The following is a 13963-nucleotide window of genomic DNA, read 5'->3' as shown; positions in this document are numbered from 1 at the left end:
CCTAAATTTACCCAGAGCATTAGATTGTTTGTTTTTTAAGCTGGGTCTAAAGTTACCCTGAATGACAGTGTAACTTTGTACCAGTACTGAGACAGAAATTTTACTCTAATAGGCCATACTTAGGATACATTTATCGAGCACTCAGTACCTACAGATGTAAAACGTTACAATGTAAGTTTCAATGTGTAATTTATTTTGTGTGCAGTATCTTCAATAAATGTTAGAAAGTGGTACAAACTTGCCTCGATTGACTATAATGTCATGTTTTGAATATTGGATGGTTACATTTCTATGTTTTCTCAAGTATGTGACAAACTTTATTACAATATTTTGTTGCATTTGCTGTGAATTTCATTTAATTGTAAATAAAAAAATCTCTCAAATCATTGAGTGAAATATATTTCTGACCCTAATTTTATGGCCGTCCAACAGTATAGAATGAAATAAAGTCACATGTTGTGGCATATGGAACTGACTTTGTGTTTTTTGATTGTGTTCTGGCATGTATTTAATCCAGATTCTCTTGTAACATAAGCAGAAGTTAACATTGTTAGCTAATGATACTAAAAGTGAGTTGGGTTTCAGTAGGTGATCATCAGATTGTAAATTCAAAAGTTTGAGATTGAGCCCCCATGTGGCATTAGAATTTTTTCTGAAGCCTAAACTGAATTTCATGTCTTGCACTGCTTTGTGCATGCAAAAATACCATGTTTTGGCAGTTTTTTTGAGATGTATAATAGTAGGCCTCTTGTATTTGCCTAGATGAGCTAGTTTTCAGGTTGAAAGAATGGTAGTATATGGACCCCATAATATAATGGTGCTTCATAAAGCATTGTGGTGGAGACTAACTTTCAGACTGATAATTGATTCACTTAGTAATGGCGAACCTGCTCAGTTGGATGTACAATTTCACTATATATGTAGTATAAATTTAATCTTACACTACTGGCCATTAAAATTGCTACACTACGAAGATGACGTGCTACACACGCAAAATTTAACCGACAGGAAGAAGATGCTGTGATATGCAAATGATTAGCTTCTCAGAGCATTCACACAAGGTTGGCGCTGGTGGCAACACCTACAACATGCTGACATGAGGAAAGTTTCCAACCGATTTCTCATACACAAACAGCAGCTGACCGGTGTTGCCTGGTGAAACGTTGTTGTGATGCCTCATGTAAGGAGGAGAAATGCGTACCATCATGTTTCCGACTTTGATAAAGGTCGGATTGTAGCCTATCGCAATTGCGGTTTATCGTATCGCGACATTGCTGCTCGCGTTGGTCAAGATCCAATGACTGTTAGCAGAATATGGAATCAGTGGGTTCAGGAGGGTAATACGGAACACCGTGCTGGATCCCAATGGCCTCGAATCACTAGCAGCCGAGATGACAGGCATCTTATCCACATGGCTGTAACAGATCGTGTAGCCACGTCTCGATCCCTGAGTCAACAGATGGGGACGTTTGCAAGACAACAACCATCTGCACGAACTGTTCGATGAAGTTTGCATCAGCATGGACTATCAGCTCGGAGACCATGGGTGTACACGACGACGAACCTGGGTGTACGAATGGCAAAACATCATTTTTTCGGATGAATCCAGGTTCTGTTTACAACATCATGATGGTCGCATCAGTGTTTGGCGACATCGCGGTGAACGCACATTGGAAGCATGTATTCCTCATCACCATACTGGCGTATCACCCGGCGTGATGGTGTGGGGTGCCACTGGTTACACATCTCAGTCACCTCTTGTTCGCATTGACGGCACTTTGAACAGTCAACGTTACATTTCAAATGTGTTACTACCCGTGGCTCTACCCGTCATTCAATCCCTGCGAAACCCTACATTTCAGCAGAATAATTCACGACTGCATGTTGCAGATCCTGTTCGGGTCTTTCTGGATACAGAAAATGTTCAACTGATGCCCTGGCCAGGACATTCTCCAGATCTCTCACCAATTGAAAACGTCTGGTCAATGGTGGCCGAGCAACTGGCTCGTCACAATTTGGCAGTCACTACTCTTTATGAACTGTGGCATCGTGTTGAAGCTCTGTTTCACTCAATGCCCAGGCGTATCAAGGCCGTTATTACGGCCAGAGGTGGTTGTTCTGGGTACGGATTTCTAAGGATCTATGCACCCAAATTGCGTGAAAATGTAATCACATGTCAATTGTAGTATAATATATTTGTCCAATGAATACCCGTTTATCATCTACATTTCTTCTTGGTGTTGCAGTTTTAATGGCCAGTAGTGTAGAAGATTTTTTGTATCAGTGAGAGACTGAGAATAAGTAAAGGAAGAAGTGGAGCAGTCATTGAAATACACTGAGGTGACTAAAGTCATGGACACTCAGGATGAACATATCTGTTACAACACTGTGGCAAAATTTGGTGTTAATGGGCTATGGCACAAGATGACAGGAGTGAGTCCCTTTGCTAACAGCACGACATCACCTGCAGCACCTCTCCTGGGCTAAAGATCATATTGGTTGGACCTTAGATGACTGGAAAACTGTGGCCCAGTCACACGAGTTTCGATTTCAGTTGGTAAGTTCTGACGATAGGTTTTGAGTGCGACGGAGACCCCACGAGGCCGTGGAGCCAATTTGTCGACAGGGCACTGTACAAGCTGATGGTGGCTCCATAAGGGTGTGGGCTGTGTTGTACATGGATCATTGACTGGAAATGGTTATGTGCAGATACTTGGAGACTGCTTGCAGCCATTCACGGAAATCACGTTCCCAAACAACGATGGAATTTTTGCGAATAACAGTCCATCGTGACATCGGGCCACAATTGTGTGCAATTGGCTTGAAGAACAACAGTTTGAGCAAATGATTTTTCCAATCATGTCACCTGAAATGGGACATAGTCGAGAAGTCGATTCGTGCACAAAATCCTCCATCGACAACACTTTCGCAATTGTGGATGACTCTAGAGGCAGATATTGGGAGGTATCCAATGACTTTTGTCCCCTCAGTGTAAAGTGTAATGTCCACGATGAGTGGTTGTGTGATAAATGAGCCAGTTTACAATATGAGCTGCAACATTATGTAACTGTAGCGTAATTTCACATAGAAATGACAAGGATTAGTCAATAAATTTGGCAGGAACCCACATAAGTGTTGTTAGCAGCTAATAAAAGTTTAAAATTCATCATGTCATGTTATATCAAATTTGTTCTACTATGTAGGCTGTTTAGTGATCATTGATGAAATTATCAGCACATTTTTAAAATTTTTATTTGATCATTTCTTATACCTGTTGCTGCTCTGTTTTCTTCCTGACTTTTTGTTGAAGCTTGTCAACTATTGACTTAGGTAGTGTAGACCAGATATGGCTCAAATTCAAAGATACAGTATTGACAGCAATAGATAGATTCATACCACATAAGTTAATAAGAGACGGTACTGATCCACCATGGTACACAAAACACGTCAGAACACTGTTGCAGAAGCAATGAAAAAATCATGCCAAATTCAGAAGAACGCAAAATCCCCAAGACTGGCTAAGTTTCACGGAAGCTCGAAATTTAGTGCGGACGTCAATACGAGAGGCTTTTAATAGTTTCCACAATGAAACATTGTCTCAAAATATGGTAGGAAACCCAAAGAATTTCTGGTCATATGTAAAGTACACCAGTGGCAAAAAACAGTCAATACCGTCACTGCGTGATAGCGATGGAAATGTTACCGGTGAAGGTGCCACTGAAGCCGAGTTACTAAATGCAGTTTTCTGTAATGCCTTCACGAAAGAAGATGAAGTAAATATTCCAGAATTTGAAACCAGAACTGCTGTTAGCATGCGTGACATAAAAGTAGATATCTTAAGTGTTATGAAACAACTCAAATTACTTAAGAAAGGCAAGTCCTCCAGTCCAGATGGTATACCAGCCAGGTTCTTTTCAGAGTATGCAGACACAACAGCGTCTTTCTTAGCAATCGTAAACAACTGTTCACTTGACGAAAGGTCTGTTCCTAAAGACTGGACAGTAGCACAGGTCACACCAATATTCAAGAAAGGAAACAGGAGTAAACTATTGAATTACAGACCCATATCACTGACCTCAATTTGCAATAGGATTTTGGAGCATATACTGTATTCAAACATTATGAATCACCTTGAAGAAAATGACTTATTGATGCATAACCAACACGGATTCAGAAAATATCGTTCTTGTGCAACACAGCCAGCTCTTTATTCCCTTGAAGTAATGAGTGCTGTCGACAATGGATCTCAGATCGATTCCATATTCCTAGATTTCCAGAAGGCTTTTGATACTGTTCGTGACAAGTTACTATTAATCAAAGTGCGTGCATATGGAGTATCGTCTCAGTTGTGTGATTTCCTCTCAGGGAGGTCACAGTTTGTAGTGATAGACGGTAAATCATCAAGTTGAACAGAATTGATATCTGGCGTTCCGCAAGGTAGTGTCATAGGCCCTCTGCTGTTCCTGATTTACATAAATGATCTAGGTGATAATCTGAGCAGCCCTCTTAGATTGTTTGCAGATGAGGCTGTCTAGTAAAATCATCAGACAATCAATTCCAATTACAAAATGATCTAGAGAGAATTTCTGTATGGTGCGAAAAGTGGCAATTGGCACTAAACAAAGAAAAATGCGAGGTCATCCACATGGGTACTAAAAGAAAGCTGATAAATTGTGGGTATACGATAAATCGCACAAATCTAAGGGCTGTCAATTCAAATAAATACCTAGTAATTACAGTTATGAGCAACTTAAATTGGAAAGACCATGTAGATAATATTGTGGGGAAGGCAAAACAAAGATTACGCTCTGTTGGCAGAACACTTAGAAGATGCGACAAACTCACTAAAGAGACAGCCTACATTACATTTGTCCGTTCTCTGCTGGAATATTACTGTACGGTATGGAATCCTTACCTGGTAGGATTGACGGAGGACATCGAAAAAGTGCAAAAAAGGGCAGATTGTTTCATGTTATCGTGCAATAGGGGTGAGAGTGTCACTGGTATGATACACAAGTTGGGGTGGCAGTCACTGAAACAAAGGCAGTTTTCTTTGCAGCGAGATTTATTTACGAAATTTCAATCACCAACTTTCTCTTCCGAATGTGAAAATATTTTGTTGACACCCACCTACATAGGGAGAATTGATCATTATAATAAAATAAGAGAAATCAGAGCTCGAACGGATAGATTTGGGTGTTTCTTTTTCTCATGCACCATTCGAGAGTGAAATGGTAGAGTAGTAGTATGAAAATGGTTCTATGAACCCTCTGCCAGGCACTTAATTGTGAATTGCAGAGTAACCATGTAGATGTAGGGATTAACACCCACTAAGCCACATGTGCTGATGTTCGACAGTCATTTTAGTAATATTTATTACAATTGCATGTTACATTTGGTAGCATACTTAGACACAATGTTTAGCCAGATATTCATATCACAGCATGCTTCCACAGGAAGATTATTTGCTGTAGAATCAGTTTTGTGTGACCACATTCATGGCCAAAATTTCTTAATTTTGTCCCTGTAGATGATAGCTCATTTTGGTAAACTCATTCTTAAAAGCTGAGATGCCACAGACATAAATTATTCTTATTGACAGACTTTCTTCTATTTATAGGTATTATACATTCACTAATTTCTAATGGCACTGAATGCTCAATTAATCTAATTTTGCAACTCTAAATACAGTTTCTAAATTTTCAGAAAATGCTGGCACAGAGTGGGGGTTTCTTTTATACTTTAATGCCAACTTACTAACTTTGACATCATAAAAACTAGTAATGCACTGCTGTGTGCCTGCAGCAGTGTTTGACATCTGTTCATTCATTTTATGATTTAAACTTATTATTGCATGTGATTGTTACCAGACTGTAGTATATTTTCATGAAATGTGCTTTCAGCACAGTTAAGAAATGAGTGTGTAAACTGAAATGTGGCATAGTCCTTTTTAAGGATATCTTAAACTTCATCTCTAAATACAAGCTTCAAGAAACTTCTTAAGTTTAACAATATGCACTTAATGGTTTATTAAATATCTGATGCTATAGGAGTGTCAGAAAAAAGAGCTGGTAATGCCCTGATTGCTAAATACCAAAGAAACTTGGTTTAGTGTGGTATGTTGCATTTCCTGTATGCTGAGCAAACTCAAACAGAAAAACAAAATTCTCAATAGTGTTTGCACCACTTAAAGAATTTTGTGTGTCTATGAAGCAAACAGGGTTCTGCCACTTGGCACCAGAAACAAACATCAGTTGAAGCTGTCATCTCTGCACTAAGAAAAGGAGAAGCTGATTTTTGTCTAGTAGCAAAGTTATGACCACTTTTTTCTGGGGTACAGTGGGAGTTGTTTTTATTGATTACCTCGAAAAGAATAAAACAATAACTAGTGTGTGTGGTGCAGCCCTTCTAGGCCCAGTGCATGGAAGGAAAACAAAGAAAAAAACCTGTTAGAGGCCTAGATTGCAAAAGAAAACAATCACACAGGCCAGCAGAAAAGAGATACTGACTTACAAACAAGGAAATTAGCAGAACTGTTTTTTCCATCATATTGATGACTTGGTGTAAGTAATCACCACTATCCTCACATTTCAATCAAATATTCATGAAAAACATAAAGGTGATTGTTCAAAAAGTCAACCTCAAGGCCCTTGAAACAGCTGAATGTTTTTAACTTTTCCAACATGTTGGCCAGAACAGAAATATACTATGGGTCATTTATGTTCCATATGAACTAAATAAAAATATTTTTGGGTGATACACAAACTTTCTTCTCTCCCACATTCACTTTTGTTTCAACGTTGGAAATAAACATGTTTTGAATGTCAAGTCCAACAAATGCATTGTCACGACTGATTTGTGTTCTCGCATTTCTTCCCAGTCCACTTTGACCTTCCCCCTGAGGACAGTATTCCATCTCATGAGGAGTCATGGTGCTCATCCGGGATGACATCATAGTCAAACTATCTCCCTGACTACCCATCTTCAAACTGTTGCAGTCCACATTTTCTTTCCTCACTTGACCGTTTCCCTTTGTACCATTTACATCCCTCCACCATTCGGAGTCACCAGGGCAGACTTCCTCTGCTTATTGGGCAACTCCCTCACCCCTTTCTGCTGCTCAATGACGTCAGTCTGCACCATCTCATTTGGGGCTTGCCCAGAATCTCTGAGAGAGGTGCCCTCTTGGTTGACCTTCTCAATCACCTTAACCTCATCTGCCTTAAAATGGGAGCACCCACATTCCTTTCAGACTCCACTCAGAGCCATTCCCAGTTGGACCTCTCCTGCACTGCCCATCTTGGCAATCATCATGAATGATCAGTTCTTTCTGACACGCACTCGAGCGATCGTTGTCCGTGTGCTATCCGACTGCTGACTCCTGCCCCACCTACGTGCACACCCAAATGGCAACATTCTAAGACCGACTGGAGTCATTACTCCTCCCTGGCGACCTTTGACAAACAACATTTCCCTACTTACGGTGACCAGGTAGAATACACTATATGATCAAAAGTATCTGGACACCTGGCTGAAAATGACTTAAAAGTTTGTGGCGCCCTCCATTGGTAATGCTGGAATTCAGTATGGTGTTGGCCCACCCGTAGCCTTGATGACAGCTTCCACTCTCGCAGGCATATGTTCAATAAGGTGCTGGAAATTTTCTGGGAAATGGCAGCCCATTCTTCATAGAGTGCTGCACTGAGGAGAGGTATTGATGTCAGTTGGTGAGGCCTGGCACGAATTCGGTGTTCCAAAACATCCCAAAGGTATTCTATAGGATTCATGTCAGGACTCTGTGCAGGCTAGTCCATTACAGGAATGTCATTGTCATGTAACCACTCTGCCACAGGCTGTGCATTATGAATAGGTGCTTGATTGTGTTGAAAGATGCAGTCGCCATCCCCGAATTGTTCTTCGGCAGTGGGAAGCAAGAAGGTCCTTAAAACATCAATGCAGGTCTATGCTGTGATAGTACCATGCAAAACAACAAGAGGTTCAAGGCCACCCCCCCCCCCTTTCCATGAAAAACACGACCACACCATAACATGACCGCCTCCTAATTTTACTGTTGGCACTACACATGCTGGCAGATGATGTTCACTGGGCATTCATCATACCCACATCCTGCCATTGGATCGCCACATTGTGTACCGTGATTCGTCACTCCAAACAACGTTTTTCCACTGTTCAATCGTCCAATGTTTATGCTCCTTACACCAAGGGAGGCATTGTTTGCCATTTACCGGCGTGATGCATGGCTTATGAGCAGCTGCTCGACCATGAATACCAAGTTTTCTCACCTCCCGCCTAACTGTCATAGTACTTGCAGTGGATCCTGATGTAGTTTGGAATTCCTGTGTGATGGTCTGGATAGATGTCTGCCTATTACACATTATGACTCTCTTTAACTGTTGGCGGTCTCTGTCAGTCAACAGACGAGGTTGGTCTGTATTCTTTTGTGCTGTATATGTCTCTTCATGTTTCCACTTCACTATCACATCGGAATCAGTGGACCGAGGGATGTTTAGGAGTGAGGAAATCTCTCGTACAGACGTATGACACAAGTGATACCCAATCACCTGAGCATGTTTGAAGTCCATTCGTTCCGTGGAACACCCCTTCTTCTCTCTCACGATGTCTAATGACTACTGAGGTCGCTGATGTGGAGTACCTGGCAGTAGGTGGCAGCAAAATGCACCTAATATGAAAAATGTGTGTTTTTGGGGTGTCCGGACACTTTTGATCACATAGTGTATGTTACAAATGTTATCCTTACCGCCGCAGAACATTTCATTTCTTGCACTTCCTCTTTGCTGCGCCGTATCCCGGTTCCTCGGTGGACTGAAGCATGCCGTGACACAATTTGCATGCGTGAACGTGCTCTCTGCATCTTTAACTGTCATCCTACGTTGGTCAGATGCATTTGTTACAAAGAGTTGCAAGTACAATGTCATCACATTCTTTGGGATAGCAGAAAAGCTAGTTGAATTTTCTTTACAAGTTCTTTAATAGTTCCTTCTGTCGTGTGGGCCAGCCTCAGACGGTTGTCTGAGACCAATGTCCATTCCCCAATTTTCCGCCCTGATAGTAGCAGATGATGGCACAGTGGACCGACACCTTGGGCTGCTATTTTGCAGAGATTTTGAGCTCCCCTCACTATCACCCTGCCTTCCTCCATCAAAAACAAGTGGAGGAGACCCAGGCGATACCCTTCATTTCTCAGAATTGTGAGTGCTACAATCCTGCCTTTACTATGAGGGAGATAGATAGTGCTCTCACATTATCCCAATCGTCTGCTCCAGGGCCAGATGATGTTCACATTCAGATGTTGAAAACACTTTTTCCTTCATACATACAGTCGCATCTCGGCAGATGGCACATTTCCCAGAAGCTGGTGTGAAGCCACAGTCATACCTGCACCTAAACCCAGCAAGGGCAAACATCTTCCTTCTAGTTATCACCCCATTGCTCTCACCAGCTGTGTTTGCAAGGTGATGGAACGTATGATTCATGCCCGGCTGGTATGGTGGCTTGAGTCTCACAATTTACTAATCACTGCACAGAGTGGGTTTTGAACGTGTTTCGTGAGTGGTTTTCTGTGGAAATACAAGACTGTGGACATGTTTTTCGATTTGGAGAAACCCTACAACACCTGCTGATGAGTGGTATCCACTGTACATGCTACATTTGGGGCTTCTGTGGGCACATGCCCCTTTTCCTTCAGGAATTCTTAAAAGACTGAGTTTTCACAGTATGTGTGGGTTCTGCCCTGTCGGACACCTTTATCCAGCAAAATGGTGTGCCTCAGGGCTCCATCGTGAGTGTTGTCCTCTTTGGTATCAGCATTAACACTATTATGGCCTGTGTCCCGCCAGATATCTCTGGCTCCCTTTTCATTGATGATTTTGCCATCTAATGCAGTTCTCCACAGACTAGTCTTCTTGAGCAGTGTTTTCAGCACTGTCTCAATCATCCTTACTGATGGAGCATCAACAATGGCTTTAGCTTTTCTACTGACAAAACCATTTGTATGAATTTCTGGCTGAGCAATTGGTTTTTTTCCACCATCTTTACATCTTGGGCCTGTTGGTCTTCCATTTGTTGAAACTACAAAATTCCTGGAGCTCATGCTCCATAGGAAACTTCCTTGGTTGTCCCACATGTCTTACTTGACCACATGGTCCCTCAGTCCCTCAGTGTCCTACATGTCCTCAGCAGTACTTCCTGGGGAGTGGATCACCACTCTCATCCAATTATACCAGTCCCTCGTCCATTCGAAACAAGACTACGGATGCTTCGTTTATGCGTCTACATGTCCATCTCTCTTATGCAGTCTCAATACTATTCACCATTGTGGCATCCATTTGGCCATTGGCACCTTTTACAGTAGCTCGGTTGAGAGTCTGTATGCCAAAGCTGGTGAACTACTCCTGTCATATTGCCATGAATTTATTCTCAGTATATATGCATCCTATTTATCTGCCATGCCTGGCCACCCATCCTACAATTCTGTCTTTGAAGACTCCTTCGATTGCCCGTATGGGGTGCATCTTCTTCTCTGCTACCTCCAGGCATTCACTTTCAGCTCTTGCTTTGGTAGCTTAACTTCACGCTACCTGCCACTTTCCTGATGGTTGTATACCCTTTACCACCTTGGCTTCGTGATGTGGCCTGTGTTCAACTTGGCCTTCATTCATGTCCTTGCGACACTGCTGCAGCCTCACTCTTATCACCTTAAGTTTCACGACCTTCACATGGAACTTCACAATAGTTCCTTCGTGTACACTGATGACTCTCAGACTGACTGTGGTGTCGGCTGTGACTTTGTGATTGACACCGACGATTTTCAGTATCAGTTTCTGGAACACTGCTCAGTATTTACAACAAAGCTCTTCGCACTGTATCAGGCCATGCAGTACCTCCGGCAACACAGGCTTTTCAACTGTGTCATCTGCTCTGACTCTCTCAGTGCCCTTCAGAGCCTCACAGTGCTGTACACTGTCCACCTCTTAGTGCAATGGGTCCAGGAAAGCTGTCACTTGCTCACTCTTGATGGAGTCCGTGTGATGTTTATGTGGGTTTCTGGTCACAGCGGTGTGACGGGAAACGAGGCAGCTGGCACTGCTGCCAAGGGTGCAAGCCTTGTACCTTGGCCCTCTAGTTCTTCCACTCCTTCCACTGATCACTGTGTTACTGTCTATCAGAAGGTGGTGTCACTTTGGCATCACCACTGCTCCTTCTTTCATGGGAACAAGCTCCAGGGAATTAAGCCTGTCTCATTGGCTTGGACGACCTCCTCTTGGCCCTTTTGCTGCAAGGAAATCATTTTATCTAGGTTGCATATTGGGCACTGTCTTTTTATCCATTACCATGTGTTACGTGGTGCTCTCCCACCACTATGTGGTCATTGCCCTCAACCTCTGATGATTCGCCATTTCCTGATGGAATGCCCTTTTCTTAACCACTTACATTGTCATTTATGTTTGCCATCTGAGTTATCTGCTGTTTTAGTGAACACTGTGTGGTCTGTCGACCACATTTTACTTTTTAAACATCATAGCAATATGGCAAAGGATATTTAATCTTTAGGTCAGAACCTCAGTTTCTCTGTGGCATATTTTGTGGATCTTTCTCCAAGCCCCTGTTTTTATCTGTCTTTCCTTCTGTCAGTTGGGCTTAACATATAGTCATTTTTAACTTCTTCTTTTTCTTAGTGTTCTACGGTTCTGACATGGGGGCGTATAACCCTAGTTGCCCTTGGAAATATCTTACAATTTAAAACCTCGTTCCAAAATCTCTGTCTTACCGTTATATAACTAATCTGAAACCCTCCGGTGTCTCGAGGCCTCTTCTACATATACAACCTTCTTTCATGATTCTTAAACCAAGTGTTAGCTATGATTAAGATATGCTCTGTGCAAAATTCTACCAGATGGCTTCCTCTTTCATTACTTACCCCCAGTCCATATTCACCAGCTACTTTTCCTTCTATTCCTTTTCCTACTGTTGAATTCCAGTCCCCAATGGCTATTAAATTTTCTGCTCCTTTAACTATCTGAATAATTTCTTTTATCTCCTCACACATTTCTTCAAACTCTTCGTCATCTGCAGAGCAAGTTAGCACATAAACATATACAACTGTGGTGGGCATGAGTTTTGCGTCTATCTTGGCTACAATAATGTGTTCTCTATGCTGTTCATAGTAGCTTGGCCATGTTCCTCTTTTTTTAATTTGTGGTTAAACCTAGTCCTGCATTACCTGTATTTGATTTTGTATTTATAATCCTGTATTAACCTGGCCAGAAGTCCTATTCCTCCTGCCCATGAACCTTACTAATTCCCACTATATCTAACTGTAACCTATTCATTTCCCTTTTTAAATTTTCTAACCTGCCTGCCCGATTAAGAGATATGACATTTCGCGCTCCAATCAGTAGAACGCCAGTTTTGTTTCTCCTGATAACAACGTCCTCATGAGTAGTACCCGCCTAGAGATCCGAATGAGGGATATTTTAGCTCCAGAATATTTTACCCAACAGGATGCCATCATCATTTAAAAGGGTGCATGGCCTTGAGAAAAATTCTGGCTGTAGTTTCTCCTTGCTTTCAGCCGTTCGCAGTAACAGCACAGCAAAGCTGTTTTGGTTTGAAATTAGAATTATATATTAATACCTTCAGCTGCTGATGGGCATTGATATATATATCAACAGGGACAGGTGAAAATGTGTGCCCCGACATGTCCGAAAGAACAGACACCATATCCATATAAGTATATATTTTGGTTTGTGTTACAAAGGATCCTTGTGTATTGATTCTGTATGACTCTGTCCACATTTGGTTGTATGATATATAGCCATTCACAGATTTATATCAATAATAGGAAACACTTCTCAATGCCTTGACCATACTTGCAGATCCACCAGCAATCACCATCAACCAAATCTCTGAAGTTCCTATAGAAGCTTAGCACAATTTACTACCTCAAAACTCGCTTAAGAAAATAACTGAGATCGACTGAATTACCTTTTATAGAATTTTGATATATTCTCACATAGGTTTACAATGATCAAATCTCAGATGTCTCTCTCTTTGTTTATACAACTCTATACCAGTTTATTTTTTACAAACTGGTGCTCAACAGTCGAAAGTTGTGTGCATCTGAGTCCCATAGGTCCTACTTTAACACTTCTCTATACTGAGCCCTTTTTCCGATTGTAAAATGTCAATAAATAAGATTGTTTCAGATTTCATTAATCACAACATATTAGTAATAATTAATTCAGCATGACACTGGACTTGCATTTGGGAGGACGATGGTTCAAATTCGCATCTGGCCATCCTGATTAATGTTTTCCGTGATTTCCCTAAATCACTTCAGGCAAATGCTGGGATGGTTCCCTTGAAAGGGCACAGCTGACTTCCTTCCCCATCCAATGGGACCAATGACCTCACTGTTTGGTCCCCTCCCCCAAATCAGTCAACCAACCGACCAACTCAGCATCTCTTTTGGTTTCATAGCTATACATGCCCAAAACACCGTGTCTTCTGCTTGTTAAAATTATCAGCAATTACAAAGCAGCTAATACCAGTCAATGTCATTTGATTTCTATTGATTCAGCTACAGCTTTTCCATCAGCCACCAAAAATAGTAGTGGAGTCTGGCAGTGACATAACATGGACCAACCTTTAAGAATGTAAATTCCATAAATGCCCTGTCAGTGATTAATGGAGTGAATATGAAAGTAGAGCAAAGAGAACCGAAGTGGTTGTCAGAAAAAAGTGTGACCCCTGAATTTGCTACGGATTAGCCTAATCACTTTTATCTGTTATGTTTTTGACTATACCACATGCTGGTATCAAATAGTTCCATATGTACTGCACTGTATTTATGTTCTTGTCATTGAATTTGACCAAATGTATAATGTGCAGTAATGCAAACTACACTCTTTTAGGTTAGAAC

The 13963-nt window shown here is 41.5% G+C and overlaps 1 protein-coding gene across 3 annotated transcripts in view; it reads left to right on the top strand.

Moving 5' to 3' along the window:
• The window catches only part of LOC126253648 (T-cell immunomodulatory protein), a 443932-nt gene that overhangs the window by 271368 nt on the left and 158601 nt on the right, over positions 1-13963 (top strand). The gene's annotated exons all lie outside the window — the stretch shown is intronic.

Source organism: Schistocerca nitens, chromosome 4, assembly GCF_023898315.1.
Source record: "Schistocerca nitens isolate TAMUIC-IGC-003100 chromosome 4, iqSchNite1.1, whole genome shotgun sequence".
Classification (NCBI taxonomy): Eukaryota; Metazoa; Arthropoda; class Insecta; order Orthoptera; family Acrididae; genus Schistocerca; species Schistocerca nitens.
Note: the sequence above shows the minus strand (reverse complement) of the source record. Positions and strands in the feature narration are given on the sequence as shown.